This window comes from Sebastes fasciatus, chromosome 4 (assembly GCF_043250625.1).
Source record: "Sebastes fasciatus isolate fSebFas1 chromosome 4, fSebFas1.pri, whole genome shotgun sequence".
Taxonomy (NCBI): domain Eukaryota; kingdom Metazoa; phylum Chordata; class Actinopteri; order Perciformes; family Sebastidae; genus Sebastes; species Sebastes fasciatus.
Window position 1 is genome coordinate 22,863,287 of NC_133798.1, and position 25,015 is coordinate 22,888,301.

The following is a 25,015-nucleotide window of genomic DNA, read 5'->3' on the forward strand; positions in this document are numbered from 1 at the left end:
ATTTTCATACAACTATAATATATAATAATAATAATAATAATATTAATAATAATAATAATAATACTTTGATTTGTGTTGTATCCAGACCTGTATGATTTCAGAGTGTGAGAGTTGCAGAGAAGCAGTGGAGAGAGAAATGAATCGTGGAGTCGATTAGGATGCATGGAGTTGCGATGCCATGGTCACAGCGCAGACAACTGGGCTCATTCATCAAGCTGTAGGCGAAACACAATTAAGCCCAACAATAAACATTTAGAAAAAGCTGCACACAGTGTCCGAATTAATGTTGTTGCATATTTTTGACTTAAAAAATGTCATAGAGAGGCAATTAAATGAGTCATGCTGATTTTTTTTGTTCGACCTTATAATGTTTTCCTTTGCGGGTGGATTTTATTCAACAGGTTTATAAATACAAACTGAGAAATATCCAAATATATTTTTCATTCTTTTATCCGATTTGTTTTCAGGATTAAAAATAAATAACGCGCTTTATGTGGCTCCCCTATAGAAAGCAACAGCCTATTTCGGGGTATTAAACAAATACATTAGAATTCCGTCACTTTATGCAATCGAGTAGATCAAATAAAAGGGTCTCGGGCCACTTCATTCTCCCTCATTCACTTGAATTGAAAGTGCAAAGAATAGCAAACTTAGACTGGGCCACCAATGTAGATTTAGCCTTTTTTCAGCGAGACAAAAAGACTGATTTTTTCACAAACACATTGCTGACTGGGGAACTAGGAAACGAGCTGCAAGACCCTTTTGGAATTTAAATCCACCCCTCCCCCATGGACTGTTTGGACAACAGTGTTAGATTTTTTTTTTTTTCTTCTTCTTCTTTCTTTCTCCCCACTTTGTGCATTTGTGTGTGTAACATTAATTCTGACTCTGGATGATTAAATGTATTGAAACTGCAACGGCAGATTACAAGCTTTAATTTTGAATCAGATTTTTATTTTCCTTGCTGGTCATTACAATTACATTTAAACCACATTATGGGACTTATTTTAAAAAAGCTATGAAATCCAGCAACTGTAACAACAATATGTATATATTTACTATACATTTATACTTGTGCAATTTTTTTTTTCTATCAATTTGGATTTCAGTGTAACTTTGTCTTATTTGGTGTGCATTGCACTGTTATAAATAAAATGTTAATGTAATATACATATAGATGAATGTCTGAAAAGAACTTTTGTGAATAAGAAGTCATTCTTTTCCCAGAATGTGAATAATAATAATAATGTGAAATAACCTCATCATTTGATGTAGTATGTGCTATTATGGAGCAGAAATGCAATACTCAAATTACAACATCCTGCCATCCTATAATTATGTTTTAACACGTGGATGTTCTGTGGAAATGTTGCACATCAATAGTATGAAGGGCGTTGTTTGGCTGGCACTCAGTTCATTACTAATAAATAAAACACCTACAGCTTTTCCCGCACAAAATGTCCAAATGTGCTGATGAATTTAACCCCTAAGAGAGAAAGTGTGAAACCACAGGTTACAGGTGGGAAAAAGAGGAAACACATACTAAAACCTCACCATAGGAAACTCCTCTGACAGCCATGAAACTGAATCAAATAGTCTGGAAACATTTTTAAATGATGAATAAAACCTTTAAACAATAACTGTTTCTAACACTACAGTCATTTTTTATCTGCAAACATGATCCCAGATTTTTCCTCATTTCTTTCCCATGACAAATAAAATCTGTTTCTCGCTATTTCCGCCTATTATACAGATGATGTTTTCCATATTTTCAGTAGCATCAGTATGAACTCAGTTGTATAATCCAAGTCAGCATTGTCCTTGTTCTCTCAACTATGTTCCACTTAGACAAAGAAGAAGGTCATCTTAGGCAGGGGATGAAATATAGACCCACATGCAAAACCCCAATGTTGTAGTTTAATTAAAATAATTCATTAAAGTGGAGGCCCAAGGTAATTAGCATGTATAATTTATGATTTGCTTAATGCATGCAGGCAGTGGCCTCCGCAATAAACTCAACTTAACCTCAAGTAGGGAGCTGATACGGACAGGGTGCTGTTATTTACTATGTGTTTATTGTTTGGATATTTGTCAAGAGGAAGCAAGTGTTTCATAAAAATTGCTGGCCGTTATCTGGCTTCCACTGCACACAAACAACTTATTTGTTTATGAGTTTATCTTGTGGATTTATGCTCACTCATAAGAGAAGCTGTCAAGGTTTGTTGTGAAGGAGAGATATTGGGAATATGTTCACGGTAATCCGGTCACTATAGTGTTGAAAAATAGTTTTATGCTGGCTCTTTGAGCTGACAGAATGAGGACGTGGACAAACACCACCAGGTATAGCTCCGCTCAGCTCCTCTCCCACCGCAGACAGACTGTCAGCGTTGACTTTTAGAAGAAGCAAAATAATAATCAGTGATAGACAAAACTTGCATTAATTATGTTCTGCAAATGTGTCAATCCTTGACAAGCCTTTTGACATTTTGAAACATGGCTAGTGGCTATATATTATTATTTCTTGTAAGTACATATTTTTTTTTATAAAAACAACAAAGTAAAACAAATATTTTCAGATGGAGCTGTGGACCATGGTAAACAGATTTATTTTAGTGGTACATACAGCAGCGTGGTGCTCTCCTGACGGCTAAGAAAGGAGCTACTGAGTGAACATCCTTACTTTCTTAGATACTATCATTCTTTTAAAACTGTTTTTATAAATCGGACACTATGTGCTCGTACTAAAACTTGCCATTCATAAGATTTTGTCAGAGGTCATCCATCTGTTTTATTTGATCTCGCAATGGGAATGATATTCTAAATGAACTCCTCACGGTGCACATCATCATTATGAGAGTATATGGTTAAATCATCAGTCATAATGTGTGACTCCTAGGTTAAATACATTACATGGCTGTGTCGGAGGGCAAAGGTCAGGTATAGTGGGCAGCTGGAGGGGGATGTAGCAGCACTCAAGGCTGGCTCAGCCAAACACCCATGTGTGCATGAAATTAGAGTGTCAACATCTGATTCATGCTGCTGGGTGGTGACTGTGAAACAAATTATGTCAGCGGGTGGCAGCGGCGAAATTCCACTGAGCTGCAGCAGACAGTGGCTGCGTGGAAGTTACAGCAGGCCGTAGATTTAGACTGTGATCAAACTTTTTTTATGTCATAAACTTAAAGGTTCTCAGTTCACGCTCCAGCTCAGCACAAAAAAGGAGTGAAAGTATATTTTTTAAGAATTGCTTTTTCTATATATTCTCGAGGCTGCAGACAGGAACATTTAAGTTCTTAGATGGAAGTGGTAGCGTCGTAAAGAAGATCTAATGGTTCCAGGAAATGGGGTGATAATTGTTATTCAAGATAAGGATGCATATTGTCGCAGGCGGGGTGCAAATGAAAGAGTTCCTACTCTGACATTGTCAGCAGAAAAACAAGTTTGTAGATAAACATTTCACATGCAGAAAAACATTGGAATTCTTTAAAATGTTAAGTGGAAATACATTTTGCAAACAGTTATCCCTCTTCTGTTGCTCTTATTCCTTTTTTTTCTCCTTGTGTTAACTGTTTCTGTGGAGTTTTCCCAATCTGAATAGAGTGTCTTTGGATAGAGAGCACCATATGTTGTACAGATTGTAAAAAAAAATCATTAAATGTCATATTCCCTTGATAGGACACTGGTTTTACAACACAGTGACAGTCACTGACATGTTTTTCAGTTTACAATATGTGATGCAACATGTCGCCGTCTCTGTACAAGTGTACTTAGATGGATCTCATGTTATTGGCTCCTGAATGTGTGAAAGTGTTGGGCGGGTTGAGACAAGGTGAGACAGAAACTCGTGCATCAAACTTCAGGCTCCAGCCCTGTCAACCTCCAGCCATTACATCTGACTCACATGTCTTCTTCATTTCATAGTAAAAGTGGGATTAAAATTAGTAGGGTTTGGACTCTTTTATTGCCTCTTCCACGTGGCCGATCGTGTCTAATTCTATTGTGTTAATTGCTGCTAAGTCCAACATTATTCCAGTGTTTAAATTGGCATGCCTGTGTAGGGTGTGTTCTGAGAGCAAAAGGTGGGTGCTCTGTCCCAGCACGTCCTGTAGTATATATCTGTTGCACTAGCAGCATATTAGATAATACATTTATCCTAATATACTTACTTACCCCACAGCTACAGTTTGACCAAATGCTTGTTCATGCAGAACCTCGGTGTGGGAAGCAAACTAAATACAAACAAGCTGCTTTAATGAAGGTACTTAACAGATTTGACACCGCAATGTTTTCGCTTCTCGAGTGCTTTAGCTGTTAGGTGTTAGATCTGTAACAGATTCTGTGGATTTTCTAGCAGCCTGCTATTTCCCCCTTTTAAATGTGGGACGAAAAGCTAATTTATCACCTTTCCTTGGGATCTTATCGTACCATCTCCAGCCATAAACTAACACTTGCGCAGGACTTCAAAGGTGCGCTAGGTAGCAGAGGTGAGAAAAGGGCCTACATCCACTTGGGGCTAGTTCCTCCCAGAGATGAGATGGAGCTGATTAGTGGGAGTGTGCAGCGAGCCCCGTGGGGGCAGCAGCTGGAGGAGCACTCCCCACGGGAGCAGGGAGAGAGGTGTGAGATTTGACAGCTCCTGTCTCTCCCCTCTGGATACCAGAGGGTCAGGGCACCCTCAGCAGTCCCAGACTCTGCGCTGGATAGGAAGTCAGCAGTAATTGCCATTCAGCCAGTGGGACAGAAACAGAAGCAACAATAACCAGCGAAGAGCACACAGCCCGTTTCCTCTTTGTCTTGATGTGTTTGAGGAAGGATGCTACCTCCTCTCTGACAGAACAAAGCCGCAATAAAAGTTCTCACAATCAAATGCAATCTTGCAGAAGAAGTTGCGGCAGAGGAAGATTCTGGTGTAGCTGCACACTCGGAGGCTTCTCCTAAACCAGAGGAGGCCCAGATGGCTGCTTGTCATTGCATAACAAGGCTGCATTGTTTTGTTAATGTAACTTCATCTGTCTTTGATCCAATCTCATGTTGTCGTGGCCAGTGTGAAAATCCCTATCAAGTGCATGATCCAGCACTACGCTCATTGTGATTGTGATAATCTCCTGCATTGAAATTCCACTTTGTTCCTTTGTTTCTTTGTTAGCGAACACAATGTGAGGTTAATTAGCAGCCACTGGTAACCTCTGCGTTCCAGGATCCTTCATCACAGCTGAAGTGTACTCTTCACTGGGGCCGCTGGCACTGACAAGACCAAACACAGGGCCTCGAGCCAATTGAAAGTAAGCAAGAATACAAACGCAAGCAGCAACTTAATCCCTTTCAGACTAACACACCGGCCCCGAAAGTATCAACTGTAATTGTTTTCTTCATGTCATTAATTGCTCTCGCCATTGTTGGATTGAAAACACACATGAGGAGGAATTGGCAAAACCAGCATCGAGTTCCATTTGCAGAAAAGGGTGCAGCGATCACGTTTGCCAAACATTAAAAGGGCTTTAATGTGGTTATTATCTGATTCCAATGTGTCACAGTGTAATTTTCTGTTTCTTCTGTGGTGCAGGAGCTCTCAGCACAGCGCATTTATCTGTAATATTGCCCTTCCGCCACTTCAGATCTCCCCATTCCCTGGTGGTCTAATTTATGTTAAGTCACAAACCTCCCCTATGGCTGTTTTGAAATGTTCAGAATGGAGACTGTGTGCTCCAGGTTTATGCCAGCGCCACAATCCCCTGTATAATTGTTCTCTATGGGAAAGCACATCTCAGTGAAACCATCTGCAAGTCCATGGGGCAGTTTCCTAAGAATGAGTGGACTTCTTAGGGGGTTCCACTGCAATCCAGTTTCTCTTGTGAAGCAAGTAATTAATTCAAATCTCAGGAAGTCAATAGCTGCCTGGATCAGAGGCACGTAGCACACAGCTGCTGATACCTCCGAACACACTGCTTGTCTTCTCAGGAAGTCGCCAAACAAAAAGGTTACAATGGGCGCACACACCCATACACGGCTCGTTTTAAACTGTGATTTTTGTGTACTCTTATCATACACTTCATTAATCTAAATGATAAGAGTCGCCAATACTCTTGGGAAATGGGGTTCTTTATGAATGATGTAAGGTGGTGTCATTAAACAAGCTTTCAAGGTTCTGTGGGTCCTCTAGCTACAATTAATTTATCAATTACTAATTAAAGTAATAAAATATGCCACATACTATTTTTCCCATTAAGTAAAGTGTCGATTTAACTCGGCAGTGTCTTGCTCTCCCCAAATAGTTGATATCATATCTTCATATAGCGTTGAGTTTCCCAAAATTGTGTGCAAAGAAGCCCTAGTTTGTGTGGCTGTTTTTTTTTTTTAGTGATGATGCATTGAAAAAGTGGTGTTCCTCTCATTTTACATTTCTTTTTTTGGGTCATTAAATTCATTAGCTAACTCGCAGAGTGATGAAATATGATGAAAGAGCCAGGGCAGCACTTTAAGAACCACAAATGAACATCACTTGCTTGCTGCATCCATCTTTCTTTTCTGTAAAGTATAAAGTAGAGCAGATGAGAAGAATGACTCATTCTTACAGTTATGCTCTATCTCTGATTTTTGGACTCGCTTCAAGACTTGAAGGTATATTTCAGAGCTGAAATCAAACTGCGGTCTCTTCCACCCTGACAGTATGATCGACCGAGCCGTCGGGCAGAGATCAACGGGACGGGAAGGAGTCGATGTGTTGGGGAGTGAAAGTCTCTGATTCACGGGCAGTAAACTTCCCTCTCCCCTTCATTCTGGAGACGGGGCAGGGCCGGGCTAAATGCCTCGCTGGGCTGCTCCCTACAGCTCATTGTTATCCAGCCTATGGAGGAAGCCACTGCTGTGCTTCCAGGCTGTCTCTGACAACAAGTGTAAATAAGGATCTAAATAACAAACAGAGGAATGCAAGTCTGTGTGTCACAGTGAGCTTCACAGGGCTCCGCTTTAGCTCCACACTGGCCACCTTAATGACTCGGTCAAAGGGAGCGTGCAATGGTCGACTAATTTCTTTTCTTTGGCATCATTAGATGGCACTGTAGTGGACAAATGAAAAGCAGGGCCATTGGTGTGTGTGTGTGTGTGTGTGTGTGTGTGTGTGTGTGTGTGTGTGTGTGCGTCATGGATTACTGGCTTTGGCCTTGTTATAAAGAGCTGGAGAAGAAAATGAGTCACATTTTCTACATGTGATGTCTTCAATGTGACATTGTCAGTTGTGCTTATATATAAATCAAATTTGGATTTGGCAACATGCAAGTCATTTAAACACCTATCTCACACCCCAACAATGTTGTCAGTTTGATGATGAACATCTTGTGAAAAATGCCTCAATGCAAAAATGATTGACACTATGTCTGAGCCCTGCAGCGCTAAATGAATTACAAGCCTTTTTAAGTATAAAGGTCGTGCTAGATTCACAGCTTTGTCTTTTGTTTCATTCTTTAATTGAGGACTTGCAAAAAGAGAGTTATGACCTGTCTAAAAAAATCTCTTCTCGCTGCCATCGGCGGCGCTCAACACCTGGAACTTCGTCAACAGTCATTATTGATGTTTCTCGTGAAAGCAAAGCAAACATTTTTGTTTGCATACGATTTTCCGAACTGTGACTAAATCCCCACGGTGTCACCCGAGTCTCCTTCCACTTGACCTTTGACAGTCAGGAGCTCTTCTTTCTCACTGCATGGAGAGTGTGTGTTGTGCGGCTTGATTGAGGGTCCTCGAGCATATCGGCGAGTTATGAGTCTACCTCCTTAGTTCTGACACCGCTCTCTGGTTTGGCGAGAGCGTTGTGCAGGGCCTGGAGAAAAGGGCTTGCCCTTCTGGCCACAAATCAGCCGGGGAGGCAAGCTTGTATCTTCAAAGGGTGGGCTTCCCCCCGTGATTTACAGCCCCCACAGAGACGAAGTTAGGCACGGCCACTGTCTCTGCACCTGGGCCTTTATCAAGCAGCCAGGATGAGCTCTTTGCAGAAGACATTCAAATGTACAAGGAGCAGATTAGGCTGACTCAATCTTCTTTTGCTCGGAGAGGGAGAGAGAGAGAGAGAGAGAGAGAGAGAGAGGGAGAGAGAGAGAGAGAGGGAGAGAGAGAGAAAGAAAGAGAACCGGCTGACTTCAAAAAGACCTCTCTCCCTCGGCTTCTTGAATGAGTGAAAGGAGTTGGGGAATGAAAACAGCCTTGTGTATTCAAAGTGCTAATTCACAACTTATTCCTCTAATACACTCATGAAGCACTTTTAATTGTGTTAGTTCGCATTCCAAAGACATGTTTGTAGCTTTTAATTGGGGCTCTCTTTGAAATCCTTGAAATGTATGACTTGTGGGGCCAACTTAAACAGTTCTCATGTGCTTGGCTTTGGAGGGTGGCTGGCTTTCATTCCCAGGCCTGGGTGGCACTCAAATATTGGCTATTAAGAGTAAAAGTGATCTAAATATAAATTTGGTTGTTGGTTTTTTTTTTATCATCGTTCAAATTTCTAAGTTAAGTAAAAAGATTTTTTTAACGTATTTTATTTATAAAGATTTTTCCTTTTTACAATGCAAAAAAGCAGACAAATAGACATGACAGAATTTAACAAAATAAAACAAACAAACTGCCAGCTCATAGAAAAAGTGCATGTACATGTAAATCCATACGACGACTGAAATAGTCAGATCAGAAATAGTCCAGAAAGAGTCCATGGAAGCAAGACAAGTTAAAGTGACAGAAAAGTTTGGGTGTTTATTGATGGTAACTGAAAAAAATATACAATGAATTGCCTGTTCTGACCTTTTGATCTGTCCATTTGTTTCTTAATCCTCTTTTTTACGCGTCCATTTAAAATATTTGTTAAAGTTTAGAGGCAATAAAAGATGTTTGATTGTAAATTAACTTCAAAAATGAGAGAAGAAAGTATGCCAAAGTCAAATTTTTTTATTTGATTATTGATCCTGTGCTTTTAAGGAACCAGTAACTACATTGCAGCTTTTATGAATGAGAAAAGTAAGTTTAATATCATATGATATCAAAGTAAACAAGTGTATTATAATCAATACATTACATTTTATAACTACAAAAAAATTTAACATTTGGGATAAAACTGTAATTTTTACCATTCTTTTGCATGGCCTTTTGGAGGACTTTCACTTAATTGTATTTTATTTTGGAATATTTTAATGCACGTGTGAACTTCTATACGATTAAAACTGGAAAGGATGTGTGTGTGTGTGTGTGTGTCCTGTGGTGGTGGATGGGAGGAGCGAGGGGCTGCAGCATATTTCTCTGTCAATCTTCACACATGTCCACAGTGTTCAATACACTTTGGCAACCTCTGCAGGTCTCAGTTACTTTTTTCAGATAAACTATGGACTTCTTTCTCCCTGAATGAATTCTTTCTTAAGCCATTCGGCCTTCCTCTCCTGAATCATCCTTTAATCCAGAGAAAAAGGCCCCGAGAACTGGCTGTCATTTAACGCTGCCACTGCCAGGACTCTTAGCTTAAATAAAGTCAGTGTAGCATGAATCTAATTCTGTGGATGTATGGGCCCTGCCGGGACGGTGAATGTTGCGTCTGGAGAGCCAGTCCTCCTAAAAAAAAAAAAAAAACCTCCGTGCGAATGCCTGGCGACTGCACAGTTACCCACAGTGAAAGGACCACCCACTTAGGGTTGAGGGGGGATTTGAAGCTTCCCTGCCTGCTCATTCCTTTCCAGGCTTTTCTGATACTGTTTGCAGGTCATCCAATTGTGCCACTCTTAACTGTTACTCTCTGAAAGCAAGCTGCAACTGCCAATCTTTCTTTTAGGATGATATCCGTGCGTGTGTTGATACATCTTAAAGGATTTCCTGAAGACCTTTTGAGTATAAGATCTTGTTAACAGTTAAGTTCACAACAAATAAAGACTCATCAAATATTGAATTCAGACTCTGCGCTTTCATATTTTTGTAACACAGAATACAAATCTGCACTTAATTTTTATAAAATGTCTGGAATATATGATATTTAGAAATTATTGTTGTTGGGATAAATGACTTTGAGACACTGCACATAGAGTTTAAAATTAAGTTAAAATTGCTTTTCACCAAAGTGCATGCAGAAATCTCAACATTCAGTGTTGAATTATTGGGTAATTTTCTCAATTGCTCCTGTAGTTTGAATTTTAATGCGTCATAAACAACGTCCCCAGGGCTTCTCCCTCTCTCTCCCTCTCTCTCTCTCTCTCTCTCTCTGCTTTTGCCAGTTTTCTTTGAGGTCTTGTATATTTGGATTTCCCGCTTCACTGCTCCACCCCAACATGTTCATTTCCAACTGCCCATCTCCATTTACAACCTGTTTTTATCAACTTTTTCCACAAAGCACAACAAAACAGAGGGAGGGCAGCCTCGCTGCTTGTGGGGTGCTAACACAGCCAGGAACATTGTCCATGAACTTCTCCTCGTCTCCATCCCCCAGTGTTATAGACAAACAATCCCTTCCATATGCAGTGGACGGGGTCATGGCGTTAACAGAGGGAGGAATGCTTTGGGGAGAAAATATTGTTCAGCAATGACACAGAAGTAATTTGGGTCTCACTGAGTGATTTCATCAGGGCCTTTTGTTGCCTCAAAGTGTTTGACCCAGAGGTCCCTGTCAGCCCTGTTGTTAATGGGAGCCGGAGCAGAGTGACAGCCCCAGAAAGTAAAACATTTTACTACTAATAGTGGGCCTCCAGAGGCTTAGGCATAAATATTTAAGCTCTTCTCCCTTGTCCCAAATACTGGGGGGTCTCCATGGTGCATTTATCTATAATGCAAGAAAAAGAGCAAATATATCCGCTAGATGCTACGATACCGGCTTGTTGCCAGTTTTTTTTCCCGCAAGAGTCGTTAAATGGAATAAAAGTTTTTCTTTAAGCAGGAAATTGCAATAGTACTCATCGAGCCTCTCGGGGGGCTGCGTGACTAAAAGATATGAACTCCCATCATCAATGAGGTCTGAGAAGATTCCCCTAGCATAGCCTAGCTATGAAGAAAAGGTACTAGCTCTGGCCTATTTCTCAAAGTAAACTTCATTAAAAAGGCTATGTGGCTTGTGAAGGTGGTCTGACGTGCCCTGAATGATGGTCTCCACAAACAAAGCTGCTACACAAGCCATCGAATTATCTCTGTCAAACTTTGGCGTAATCTGAGCTGATCCTCTTAAAAATATTTAAATGAAAACATTTGCACATCAATGGGCTCCATGGCAACGCTGTGTGTATTCTTCTTCGGGGGTGCCTCTTTAACACTGCGCTTTAGAAAAGCACATCTCCTCTGTTGTGTTGACAAACAACAAAACAAACAATATTAAATGGAGGAGCTGGAGTTTTTCACAGCGTTGATGGATAGAGGAATGTGAAAGGACTGAAGGAAGCCGAGTTGAATGAACACTCGAGTTGGAGACGTTGGTAATTATATGATTGGTGCTTGGGATGTGTCGTTATACATGGGCTATAAACCAGACTGAGAGCGTTTTGAATAAGATGACCAAGGTTGTGAGAGTGAATCTAATGCAGGGACTCTTCATAAGTATTCACTGAGCCGCCTCATCAGTACTTTATAGCTGCATATTATTGCTCTCCACATGGGGACCTGTGAGGATCACCTCGCCACCTAGTGGCAGTAAAACAAACCAGCCTGCATGAACTTACTCCCTGCTCAGGTTTTTTTTTACCCAAACAAGCTCCTTCAGACGCCTTCAGAATACATTACAACACAAACTCAAGGCATTTTCTCGGGTGCAACTGTTGCAACAAAATGTGATTATGTTTGTGAAAATAATAGTGCTTCCGTGGTACTTCCTCTGCATTCTGGGAAATGGGCGATGTATTAATATAGCTCGTGGCTTAATTGGGTTTTTTTGGATGGTAGATTAATTAATTTGTGGCTAATAGGCACAAACATGAGAAAACAAACTTCTTTACTTTAAGCTCAGGCTGCACATGCATCTAAGTAAGTAATGTAAATTATGCAGACTGTGTTGATTATTCTGACAAAGAGGTTTTTGTAAGAGGTGCTTTAAAAGATTACTCCTTCCTGGCATTTTATCAATTGTACACTTCCATAAATAAGTCATGCTGCAGATTTGAATTATTAGTCTGCTTTGCTCTAACAAATATTGTGCAGTGATTAATGACACGGCTTGTTTATAAGTGAACTAATATCATCAATTTTACAATACAATAGCGTGTAGACTATATAATACACTCTGCTACCAGTTTGTACAACTACAATATAAATATGAATCTTTACCAAAGTACTAAAACTGTCACTCTTTTGTAAGTATCAGACTTTCACACAATACAACTAATTGTACTTTTCTGTTCTCTAAATCTGCAGTTTTTTTTTATCTCCCCAGAGGAAACTGGATCTCTGATGCAATACAGAAAAAAGTTCTGGGGGTTCAGCTAAGCCTTGTAACTCTGCTGCAATCCTCGCCCGCAAACTGATAGCTTACAGAAATAGAGCCCCCCCGGTCCTCGGCATAAAATGTGCTCTAATCAGCAGAACATCAATTAACAGTTGGAAATAAAATGTCACCTTGCCGTTTCAGGGGAGAAGACTTCTCCCCTCAAGCTCTCATTTGGGAAACTTTTAAATTCTCTCTTATGGTAATTCTCTCATTGTGCTGTGTGCTAATACCATCTTCATTTACTCGGGGTGTTAATTATGTTTGCAAAGTTTTACAACTCAACAAAGCAATTAGAGCCAAATAGTTGTATCAGAAAATGTCAGTATTCAAATATATATTGTTCCAAGGTTTCTGTTAATCTGAGTTTTGTATTAGGAAATGTTGACAGAGATTTTGACACAACCAAGGCAGATTAATTGGAAAAGGCAGACTAATTAGACTGGATTATCAGATATTCACTACACCATTAGTATGACCAAAATAATTCACAATAATGATATTATTGCAATATTTATAGAAAAACAGTCAAATTCATCTTTAACTTTGTTCATTGTGTGTTTTGTCTCTTTTTTTGGCAAATTAATTACACTCAAAATACGAGCGTAGGGAGGTGGAGAGAGAGTCTGTCACCATAAATGTACATATAAAATCATTTAAGAGGCGCTGGATTGTTTACACGATATTATCATATCAATATTATTAACATGATATCAATATTTCATTTTTAAATATCACGGTTATCGTCAATACCGGTATATCGTGACACCCCTAGTCTGGATAATTGAATATGTTTTTAAAGGAGAAGTCCTGGAGATGTTTGCTGCTGCTGATGTTTGCACACTTACTAGTTGTATTTTAGCATTATTTAATTTATTTGACTCATATTTCTCCATTTTGCTCATGATTCTGCACTTTTTATTGCTGATATTTCTTACCAATCTTTAATCTCCTTTAATGCCTTATTTATTCCTTGTATATACTGTATGTGTGTAGTCTTTTTTTAATACAATGCACCATTTGAGGGCAAATGCAATTTCATTATGTTTGCATAATGACAATAAAGTTCTTGAATCTTGAATAAATGTCAATATAAATGTTCTAAATGTACTCCTTTAAAATATGCTTCACTTTGATGTACAAGCTCAAACAAACATGCAATATCTCTACAAATTCTGGTTATCTGCTTATTGGGGAATTTCAAGCAATATGTGTTAACATAAAAAAATAGATCATGAGATAATTTTCACAAACCACAAAGATCATATTCGTGGAAAACTATTTCCATTATGTTCAGTGTAATACAAAATTCCATGCACATTTTTTTTATCAAATAAAGACTTCAATACAAATGTTTCAGTATCCACTTTGTCTGCAGATTTCGGTCCAAATAATGGCTTTCAAAAGGCATGATGGATAAGAGACAATATGCTGAGGTGGGACTGACTGTGCAGCATATATCAGCCGAGTCCTGCCACTGTGATAATTCTCCAAAGTTAAACAGCCATAACAGGCTTGAGAACTCTGACCTTCACAATCTAACTAAGCAAGAGAAGCCAATGATGTGGAACAGACCCATCGCAGCACTCACACGATGATAAACTACGCCCCAGCTTTGCTAAAAAATAACTGTATGTCTTCGATGACATATATAGCGCCAGCATTTCAATACGATCCCAATTTATTTTGCACTAAAATGGTTTATTGTCGGCTATAAAGCATATGCAGCAAGAGGCGGAAGGACGCGGCTGCTTCAGTGCAGCGAGTGTGTCTCAAAGGCATATTGTTCTCTCTGTGTGCAGCTCAAGAGCACATCTCAGTGATGTGCCTCAGCTCCACGAGGAGGCCGTAAAAACTATCAAAACTTATAAACCTTATCATTAGTCTGCCTCTTGTCACTCACTCCTGCTACTTTGCTCACAGTTAGCTGTTTTCGCTCCACGACTTTCTACAAACTTCTATCGTGAGTGGGGGAATTTTGGCACAACAAAAAAATAATTTGATCTCATAAGAAGTGTTTTATAACAACCCCCCACCCCCACCACCACCATCACAACCACCATCACAACCACCATCACACGCACAAATTCAATGAATTTACAGACATTTAGGCTCCCGAGCATGTATTTGTCACTTTGTGTCAAAAAGTTATCATAGAGAATAAAATGGAAAGAAAAGAGGTTTTGCTTGTTGTGAGACTCGTGAGGTGTCGCGGGGTCATTTACAATCCTATAACATATTCAGACACCGAGCAGATAAGCGAGCGATACATCTTTCACCACGCCTGCCCTTCACACTTGTCATAGCAGCACCATAAACAGCATCCATAACAATTGAGCCCACAGAGGGAAAACCTCCAATATGCAGAGGAGCCTGCAGCTAGGGCATATACTTTGCAAAGAAATGGATATGTTTTTCAAGTCGTTGTGAAAATACGAAAAAGCATTGTTCTTGTGACAAGCGATACATTCTCAGCAGGAATTTTATTTTGCTGCAAACAGCCCTATAATTAATGAATAATGTAGTGTTTAGTGAGAGCGTTCTCTTATTTGTATACTTGGTGGAGGAAATCTTTGTGGGTATGTAATTAATCATAATTAAGAAGATTTTGACAAGAGCTTGGGGACAGAGCAGACAAAGCCTTCTTTCTATATTCCCAGGGAGGGCACTGTGAGATGATGGGAGAGGTATGCATGCAGCTAATGAGATATGTTTTAGGTCTTGTTATGATCTTTGGCTTCCTCTGTGTTAAGGGAGATCATCGCGGGTTACAACCGCTGGCTGGAGAAGGGAGGACGCGCACCTCCTTGTTTTCTCTTAACCCCCTCCTTAGATCTATTACAGTGCACTTCACAAGGCTAAGTACCATTTAATTTAGTCGCCCTCCCATATTTATCTTCCGCTCGTGATTTATGGGGTTTGAATCTATGCGCTTCAAATGTAGGGTATCTCTTTACTGTGTCGGTCCACAGATTTTCACACTATGTTGCGTAAACAGCTCTTCCTTCCTTTTGATTAATTGTTGGCGGAATTTTTAATGCGCATCATGATAATTATTTACAAAGTATTACAAGTTATTTTGTGTTGTTTTCTGGTGGGGGGGGATTAAAAATGAAGCATGGCAGCATAATATAAACACAGGATGGTGAACTCTGTCCTGCTCGGTCATGACGCACATTATCTTTAGTGACTCGTTACCTATATTTATCATTTCTCAGCCGATCAGGCTATTAAATAGGCGTTATCAGTCACTATACGCCCCATAGATGTGGGTCGATAGGGGTCTACTACACCAACTAGTAGGTTTTCTCATCTATCCATATGGTAGATCACCGAAAGAAGGTATAAAAGAACACGACAGTGACCTCTAGCGACCGTAGTAATAACGACAGGAGCAGAAGCAGTTGTCAGGCGCTGTAGTATAGACATTGTGAAACTCCATAAGGTGAGGAGGTCACAAAAACACAGGACTTTCACCCAAGAGACCGGAGTTTGCATCCAGTGTGAAACCAACATTGTGTCGCTGTCTTTGTGTTTGTAGTTATTTTAACCCAAACTGACCCACATCTATAGTGCTGATAGTGACTGACGTCTATTTAATGGCTTGATAACAGTCAAATCGGGTGAATTTCTTATAATGAATTTTTATCCTTTATCTTTTCTATTACTAATAATTCAGCTATAGCAACAGTAACCTGAAACAGTCAGCTCTAGTGTTGTTGAATTTAAGGTCTTAGTCATACATGAAGTACAAGCACGCCGCTCTGTTGTACTTACAAGTACGAGGGAGGTGTGAACACACTCAAATTAAACAACTTGAGAGAGAATCACTGACAGGACAGAGGTCAGCGACCTCAACATCGATGAAAGTTCCCGGGCGACAGCAGCTTGTCGGCACCTGTCTGACTGGTTGTGTTAAAGGTGTGCAGAGTTGACTGTTTGATGAAAGTCATGAGACTCTTTAAAGTCAAGAGATGAATGAGATTTGAATGACCCCGTCCCTCACTCCACCTCTCTAATTTACCTTTTGGAAACAGAAATGAGCTTGTCTGCGTCGGCGCTGTTGGTTTAATTGCTCTTCACACGCAGCAGCAGCAGCAGCGTTGAGAAAGCGAGATGACAAAGTGAGCATACCATCTGCAGCAGCTGCTGACTGGAGGCTAAAGCCCCGAGAGCACGCATACTGTCCTGACACTGGCATTTCTCACTCGGAGCTGCTGCTCCTCCGGTCAGGAGCAGTAACATCTCGGGTTGAATAATTCAGCCAGCCATCATCCACAGAGGATAGCCTGAGGAGGGACGGCCTCGAGGAAGCACAGTTCAACACATGTTCCATTTGGTTTTGGACGCCGTAAATAAAGAAACGATCGATTACTGGCTTTTTGATGGTAAAGATGACAGGGTGCTTTCTGTAATAAGATGATTATGAGCGGTAAAGAGTGGAGATTTGTTGAGTGATCTGGAGAGCTGTCCCACTTGGCGAAGAGCTGAATTGTGTTTGATTTCATAAATAATTGCAGTCATCAGGGACACACATTGTTTTAGGCTTAACCGTGTTGTTTACCCATGCCACATGTCTGAGGGAGAGACACTGTTGTGGATACACATCGCCCTCAAGGAATCTTACCAAGGGCCCACAGTTGGCAAGTGTATTAAAGGCTTTTCCACAGTGTGTATGTGTGTGTGTGTGTGTGTGTGTGTGTGTGTGTGTGTGTGCGCGTGAGGAAGAGAACTTAAAAGGGGAGAGAAAAACAACATGCATCCAGTACTTGAGGTATTTAGGCGAAGCTGTAAGCAAACACATCCGTAGCTAATGAGGCCTGGCATATGGAGTGATGATTGGAATTCATCACTGTTGCTGCAGTGCAGGAGTGTTATGCTCCATCACTTAGACAACCACTAAAGACAAGTAAAAAGCGTCTTTCTGGGTTTTTTTACCCCAGTGTTAACAAATTAACCGACACATATGTGGGCCAAAAAGAAAAGTTGAAAAGAAAGGTGATTGATTGCTCCCTTGTTGCCTCCCTGTCAGCAGAGGATACATGAAAGATGGAAAGCATCGACGCCTCTGGCCCAAATCCCACTTTGCACTCACAAACGTAGAAATTCTTCGAAAAATAACAAAAAAAAAGCAAAAGAACTTTTCCCATCCTCGTGACCCCAAGAGTTTTCAGAATAAGAAGACATGTCTTTTGGAAGAGGTGTGGTGCTCACTTCTACATTTGTTCATCAGAGCTTTAAGTGTGGAAGTCTCTGTGGTGGACTGTGTGTGTACAAATGTGTACACTTGCATTTGTGTTTGAGAGCTGAGAGGTGGAGGCATGTGGAGAGAGAGAGAGAGAAAGCTGATTAGGAATCAGCGTTCATGCTTCCTCTGCCTGCGTTTGGTGCCGGAGATGAAAGGGAGAGGAGGTGGAGGTGTGGGTGCAGGTGAATCTTTATCAGAGTGTCTCCCTGCACAGTGGAGGGACCGATATGTCCCTATTATGGGTGAGTGCTGCGATCTAAACAGTCCCAGTCACCCCTCAAAAAACAGCAGCGCAGTAAAACCGGCATGGTGCCAATTAGGATGGAGCGAGCAAACATATGCCTCTTTCAAAAAAAAAAAAAATAATCCTGATGAAAGTGCATATTGATGTCATAAATTAGAGGAGTACAATAGATTGTTGGGTGTTTGTGTGTAAATGTTTAATTAACCTGCGTGCCTACATCACTGCTGTGCTTTGCAGCTAAGGAATCAATCTACTTAGCAACCCATTTAACAATACAAGGCCCGCCTTGTGTGACACATTCATTGGGGACAGGCGAGCAGTTGTTAATGTCTTCAAATTAACAAAGCCATTAACCCAAGTGATAATGGTCTGTTTCATGTGTATGTGCAGGTTGTCCGAGGACGATAACTCTGTTTAAAACCCGGGTCTAATTTTCTTTATGGCTTCAGGTGAATTATCCGTATTTTAATGATCACAGACACGTTGAAATCGGGATGCTAATGATCGAGGATGTGTTCAAACTAACAGGAATGAAAAGGGGACGTGTCTAATAGAAATATTAATAATTAGGGCTGTCAATCGATTAAAATATTGAATCGCGATTAATCGCATGATTGTCCATGATTAAGTGCAAATTAATCACAAATTTTTTATCTGTTCAAAATGTACCTTAAAGGGAGATTTGTCAAGTATTTAATACTCTTATCAACATGGGAGTGGGCAAATATGCTGCTTTATGCAAATGTATGTATATATTTATTATTGGAAATCAATTAACAACACAAAATAATGACAAATATTGTCCAGAAACCCTCACAGGTACTGCATCTAGCATAAAAATATGCTCAAATCATAACATGGAAAACTCAAGCCGGACAGGCAACAACAGCTGTCAGTGTGTCAGTGTGCTGACTTGACTATGACTTGCCCCAAACTGCATGTGATTATCATAAAGTGGGCATATCTGTAAAGGGGAGACTCGTGGGTACCCATAGAACCCATTTTCATTCACATATCTTGAGGTCAGAGGTCAAGGGACCCCTTTAAAAATGGCCATGCCAGGTTTTCACCAAAATTGAGCGCAAGTTTGGAGCGTTATTTAGCCTCCTTTGCAAGCAAGCTAGTACGACAAGGTTGGCACCAATGGATTCCTTAGGTTTTTCTAGTTTCATATGATACCAGTATCTTCACTCTAGCTTTAAAACTGAGCCGGCTACAATATAAAAGTCGCAAGTTGCGTTAAAGAAATTAGTGGCGTTAAAACGAATTTGCGTTAACGTGTTATTATCACGTTAACGTAAACAGCCCTGTTAATAATAATAATTAAAAGAGTTGTGTTATTCCACAGTGTGAAATTGCGATTCATTGTTCACCCTCAGCTCTTAGTTTTCACTAAATCAAATATGTATCCAACATTTCAATACTGTATGTGAATGCTGCGACTACGGAAATCTTTAGACAAATCTCGATTTTAACACCCATTAAGTTCTTTTTTTTTTTCAACAGTGGTACATAATAGTGAGCAGGCTGCACCCCCCTCCCTGTTTTTTGTACAGAGATCACAGAACACAGAGGGGGCCATGATGACCCCATCCCAGAGGAGCCTGCTGTTTTTGCCTGCGAGGTAAAGAGCCGGGATGCAGAGGAGTTTTTTGATTTAATCACCGAGCTCCGCGGTGCACAATGTGTACTAGGAGGAGATGGCAATTATAACGCCCCGTGCCGGCCTGCTGTCCTGCCAGCGTGGTGATGCATTCCCTGGGGCGTCACAGGGAGACGGCGGCGGGGGCACCGCTACCATGAAAGGGAGCAGAAATCCCCCCACAGACAGGCGGATCACTCTGCACTAAGAGCCAATGACGAGCAGTGTCACTGGGGCGTGCCGCACTTAGTTAGTGCCTCCTTTTAAGAGCAGGATAAACACTTCAAAACAACGTGCAGGCTATTTTTGTGTTTTCTTTTGTGTGTACTTTTTTCTGCCAATCCACAAAATCCCAGCACCACACTGACCCAGTTTACCTTCCTGCTTCAAATCGATTTGATTACACAGCTTTGTATACCGCGGTTTTCCTTAATCCTCACATTAATCTCACAGTCCAGATTTAAAGGACCCTTTTGATTGTGTTGTTTATACTAAGAGGAGAGGATACGGCGTTATGATACAATATTGATATTTCCATAAATAAGTACTAGTGCCAGCTCTCCCACATACTGCATTCGTCAGACTTTCTTCATACTGAGAGGAACTAGCTCAACAACTTTTCATATTGGATCAATCCTACAAGGAATATTGTTGTTTATTGGCAAACATCCTGACACATCATCATACACAATGAAGCGGGCATGAATAATTAATACGCTCTCATACAAAATATTCACTCGCGCTCCAATGGTGTTTACTCCCCTGCAGACATCCACGCTGAGGATAACCTCTGCTGTTTAGAGGAGCTCTGCGTCTCACTTCTCTGCTGCTGAATACTGAGAAGTTACAAGAGACACAGTAACAACATAAAAGCAAGCGAGAAATAGATCAGTAAATACACAGCAGCGCTGTTTAAAGAGTGGCTCGAAAACACTGCGGTTGTGTTTTTGGAACCAGGAAAAATAGTGCAGTGCAACCAAGAAGTGGTGACTGCAGAGAGAGGCTGAACCTGAGTACAGGTGAGCTGATAATGAGCTTAATCTGACTAAATAAAGGCAGATTTAACACATGAAAAGGAAGGTTTGTTTAGTAGCCCACAAAAAAACCCTTGTTTGAATTTGTTATTTGATTATAATGATTGCATTCTTCTCCGTTTCTCGAGGCATATTAGTTAACTTTGCCCTCTTTGTGTGGTGTGTTTGTTCAGGTTTGGCACCAGCTGTTAACACATGTTTGGATTATAGGTTTGATTTTATTGGCTCCGCAGATTTATGGCCTTCCTCCTTCAGGATTCACAAGGCTGCCTAAATTTATTGAATTATGCTCTAGACAAATTACTGTTATTGTTAATACTTGTGCTACATTTGAGCACATTCATATTAAAATTCGGGTTTAGACTAAAAACCAACAAGACTTACAAGTGAATTTTGTATACCTTAGTGAATGTAACCCAGTTGGGTCCTGTAGACGGTGTACAGCTGAATATTAAGATGGTGACTGACTGACTGATGGAAGACGGAGCAACCCTGGGGAGACGTCTTTGTGGGAGAAATGACACTCCCCTTGTAACTGTCTCGGAAGTCAATGCTATCACACTGTCAAACTCAGAACTTGCTTCCCGCATTTCTTTCATTCCCCCCATCTCTGCATTCGAAATCATTCCCACAGCCTACAGCTATGAGCGCAGACTTTTAGTGCACGTCCGCTCTAGACGGGAAGTGTGGGGGACGGGGTGCATCCTGGGCCACCCTCACCAGGGAAAGTGACAGCCTGGATAATTGGCACTAATCAAGTGACTGCTTGTATTGAGAGAATGTCGCTATCTGCACAGAGAGAGGAACGAGGTTGACCCACAGAGGTAGCGCCCAAGGCCCTCACTCTCCTACAATAGATTCTGTCAATCCGCAGTGTGTGACAGTCATCATCATACCAGCACCGTCCCTCTTTGGTCAATATGCAAAAAATAAAAATAAAGAAATAAAGAAGAAAGTCAGAGATAAAGAAAGAAAGAGAGAGGGGGTGGTGTTGGAGGAGAGGGGGTAAGAGAGACGTTTCCTATTTCACATGAAAACTAGGATGTTATGGAGCGCATACTACATTATTCTTTTTTATAATTTCTCTTACAGCTATTGCTTTGAATTACAGAGGACTTTTTGTCAAGAGCGAGAAGGAGATGAATCAAAAATTCATCTGAAGAAGTTCTGCATAGGGCGAGGCGAATATACCTCTGGTGGAACCAACATTTGCAAAAGTTCTATCTCCTTAAGCAATTATTAGCGGTGATAGTTTGACATGTACAAGAGTTGTCAACAACTGACTTTAAACAAAGTACAAAGCAGAAGTAAACAGTGCCTTGGGCAAAATTAACTTGGGGGACTAGCCACCTCATGAATTATAAATGGCCATCTATTACTGCAGTGAGTGCTACTACCAGGAGGCTCCATTCATTGGAATAGACTAACCTATTTTCAACACATCTGAAAGTCAAGTGACAGAGAGGCGCTGGAGAATGCAGTTCAGGGAAAAATGAGCCTGTTATTTAGTAAACGAGTTGTGTAATTTCTAAATTGTACCAAACTAACCATGGAATACCCTCGGGGGCGTTGTGTCATCTGTTATACGCGTTTGCCTGCTAACTGCCATTCACTTGCAAATTAATTCCCCTCGCAGAGCACGTTTTAATCCATCTAATTAGCAAAGTGGCCTATACATAAAAGCCTATGTTTTATCTTTTTAATCCTCACCTCCCTGATGCTGCCTGGGAATAATTGAAATTATGTCAACTAAGATTATATCAAGGCAGGGTTATTTTTTGACAAAATGGACTTTAAAGCTGAAGTGGGTAGAAATGGAGCAAATATGATTAACAACGTTATTTTTATAAAATGGAAAAAAAATCATGCGCCTCTGTGTCCTCCGGTGCTCCTAACGGCATCTGCAAGATTTCACAGACCGGAGGAAAACAACCAATCAGAGCTGAGCTGGAGCCTGCCGTCTATGAGCAGCTGTCAATCATTCGCAAACTCCGATCAAACGGTCAAACTAGGCAGCGCTGATCAAATATGAATCAATATTCTGATACTGTAATGCCTATTTCTCGCCTCAAATGTTTTCAGAATCATCTTGTAGTGTACTGTTTAGCTGTAAAATGAGAACATTTGTGACCCAGCAGACATGTTGAGATCTGTTGAGGAAATATCAAGCACCGCCCACCAGCCGAAGCACAGCCAATAGGAATGCTCTCTCTGAAATGACCTGTGATTGGCCAAAATCTCCCGTCACGGGCTAGATGTTCTCAAGCCTGAAAACAGAGTCATGAGGAGGAGCAGAAGTCTAGTTTTCTCTCAGAACACGTGAATTACAATATGCTGAAAGGCTATTATGGAATTTTTGCCCAATGACGCCATAAATATACTGCCTACCCCCTCTTTAATTTGTCCTCTTTGAAGATCCCTCTACATATGAACGCTGTTTGTGTGTTTGAATCTCAGGAGAAACAAAGTTTGAACTCATCAACAGAAAAAAGTCCTCTTCACATACCCTCAGAGTATTTCCTTTGTCGTAATTCTCAAGGTGGAAATGTAGTGCATCTACTGACCTGAGATGACAAAGAAGAGGGATTAGAGGAGCTCCCAGATGCAGCTGTGCGGGAGCCACGAGGAGTCTGGCTGGTCAACATTGATAAAAGACGGCAGCATGTCCTAACCAGGGACTTGTGAGGGCCTGTGGGCTCCGTCTCAGGAAGGTGATGAGACGTCTGGATTGGCACCTCTCTGGATACACGGCTGTAACCACTGGAGAGCTGCGAGGCCTGAACTGCTGAGGCTCCCTGTAGAACGAGCCACGGCGCTCACCGAAGGCTTCTTTTTAGACATGTAGAGAAAAGAGATGTTGAACGTCAATTAAACAGCACTTTGGGTAGATTTTTAGATATTCAAGACTAATTTATTTATGTCAGATAATATCAGATTTTCACCTTTTTGTTTCAGGTGACATACAGGATCTTTATGAGGTCACTATCTGGGCTACAGCTGCAGAGAGTGACGTCAGATTCCTCTCCTGTAAGACAAGCAAGCAAGATGTCCCACAGTTTCATTGGCTCTAGTTTTCAAAAGTCAAACCACTACAGGACAGATGGTTTTTTTAAATCTGGCTTTTATCCAATGGCTGTGAAGAAAGCAGGGTGGCGGGTGTGTTTGCTGTCAAACTGCGCACACGTGGGTCAAGTGCAGGTTGACCTTTCACCGTCTTTGCTACACTATGTCCAAATGTGCAGATTTAGGCAGAATATGATGGAAACTACCACAAAGAAAAGGTAAAGCAGCAACAACAAAGACTGTGAAACTACTTATAAGTATTTATAATCCGTTGGAAGGAGATTCTCCGATTTTTTTGTGAAATTTGCCAGTTATTTTTCAATTTCACACAGGAGGAATACGACATGAAGCGACACAGTTCATGTGAGTCTCACAAGAAACGTGAGGCTCAAAAGGAGATGTGCCGATCTATGGATGCATTCGGGCAACGCATAGAGATGTTATAAGATAAGGGGTTAAAGGATATTTAAGTTAGACTGACATTATACATTTTTTTAAGACTACCTCTCAGCCTTGGTAACGTGTCCCCTTGTCCCACACAAACACACTCTTTGTCCCACATTTGGTTTGTTGAGATCTAGTCACCCTGATGATGAAGTTGCACCAACTGAAGGGTGGGAACACTTTGCCTGGTCTGACTTTCAGTGCACACACACACACAAATACTGAAGACACAGTTTCCTCTTTGCTACCCCACATTCCCTTTTTCCTCTCCTTTTCCTTTTTGCAATTTGCGAGTCTTTGCACAGCGTGCGCAGCTCCGCCTCATCTTCAAACGAACCAGTAAATACAATCTTTTCTACACCAGTGGAAGTAAATACATAGCTGCATACAGTAGGAAAACAACACTGTGATCTGGCTCTACAAACACCGTGATTGGCAGGTGTATGGCACAAAGTGGGATTCAAGCACAGCTTCACACATTAATTGTAGCTGCCGTTAAAGGATGTTAACCAATATATATTCAATGCTCCCTTTTTAGACTCAGTTCTGAGGAGTCACTCTTCAAGCATGGCAGCGTTGTGTGAGCCGCACCGCTGTAGATTTCAGGAGACTTGAAATACCTTTTTTAGTCGGAGCGTCACTGCAGAACAACATTCCCCCCCAGCTGTTTATTGGCAGCAAAATAAACTAAAATAACTTCAGTTTGTTTTGAATTGAAAGTCTTCATAAATGAAAATAAACAGTGCTGCAGCTATGTGCTGCCGCATATTCTTTTCCCATAGAAATGAATATATGTTTACTTTGTCACGTCAGTATTTCATTTTTCTCTCATGTGATTTTGATTGTTTTGATAAGGCCCAGAATTATTTATCACCCTGGACACACCGAGGCCATCATGCTTTGTTGTTTCTGATTA

The 25,015-nt window shown here is 40.8% G+C and overlaps 1 long non-coding RNA gene across 1 annotated transcript; it reads right to left on the bottom strand.

Annotated features, from left to right (window-relative positions):
• LOC141766252 (uncharacterized) lies at positions 1-24,785 on the bottom strand. Its single transcript, XR_012593603.1, has 3 exons — positions 23,535-24,785; positions 23,157-23,421; positions 1-215 (listed from the first exon to the last, which is right to left on the bottom strand). It is a non-coding gene; the product is annotated as an uncharacterized LOC141766252 (long non-coding RNA).
• Between the last annotated feature and the right edge of the window lie 230 nt (positions 24,786-25,015).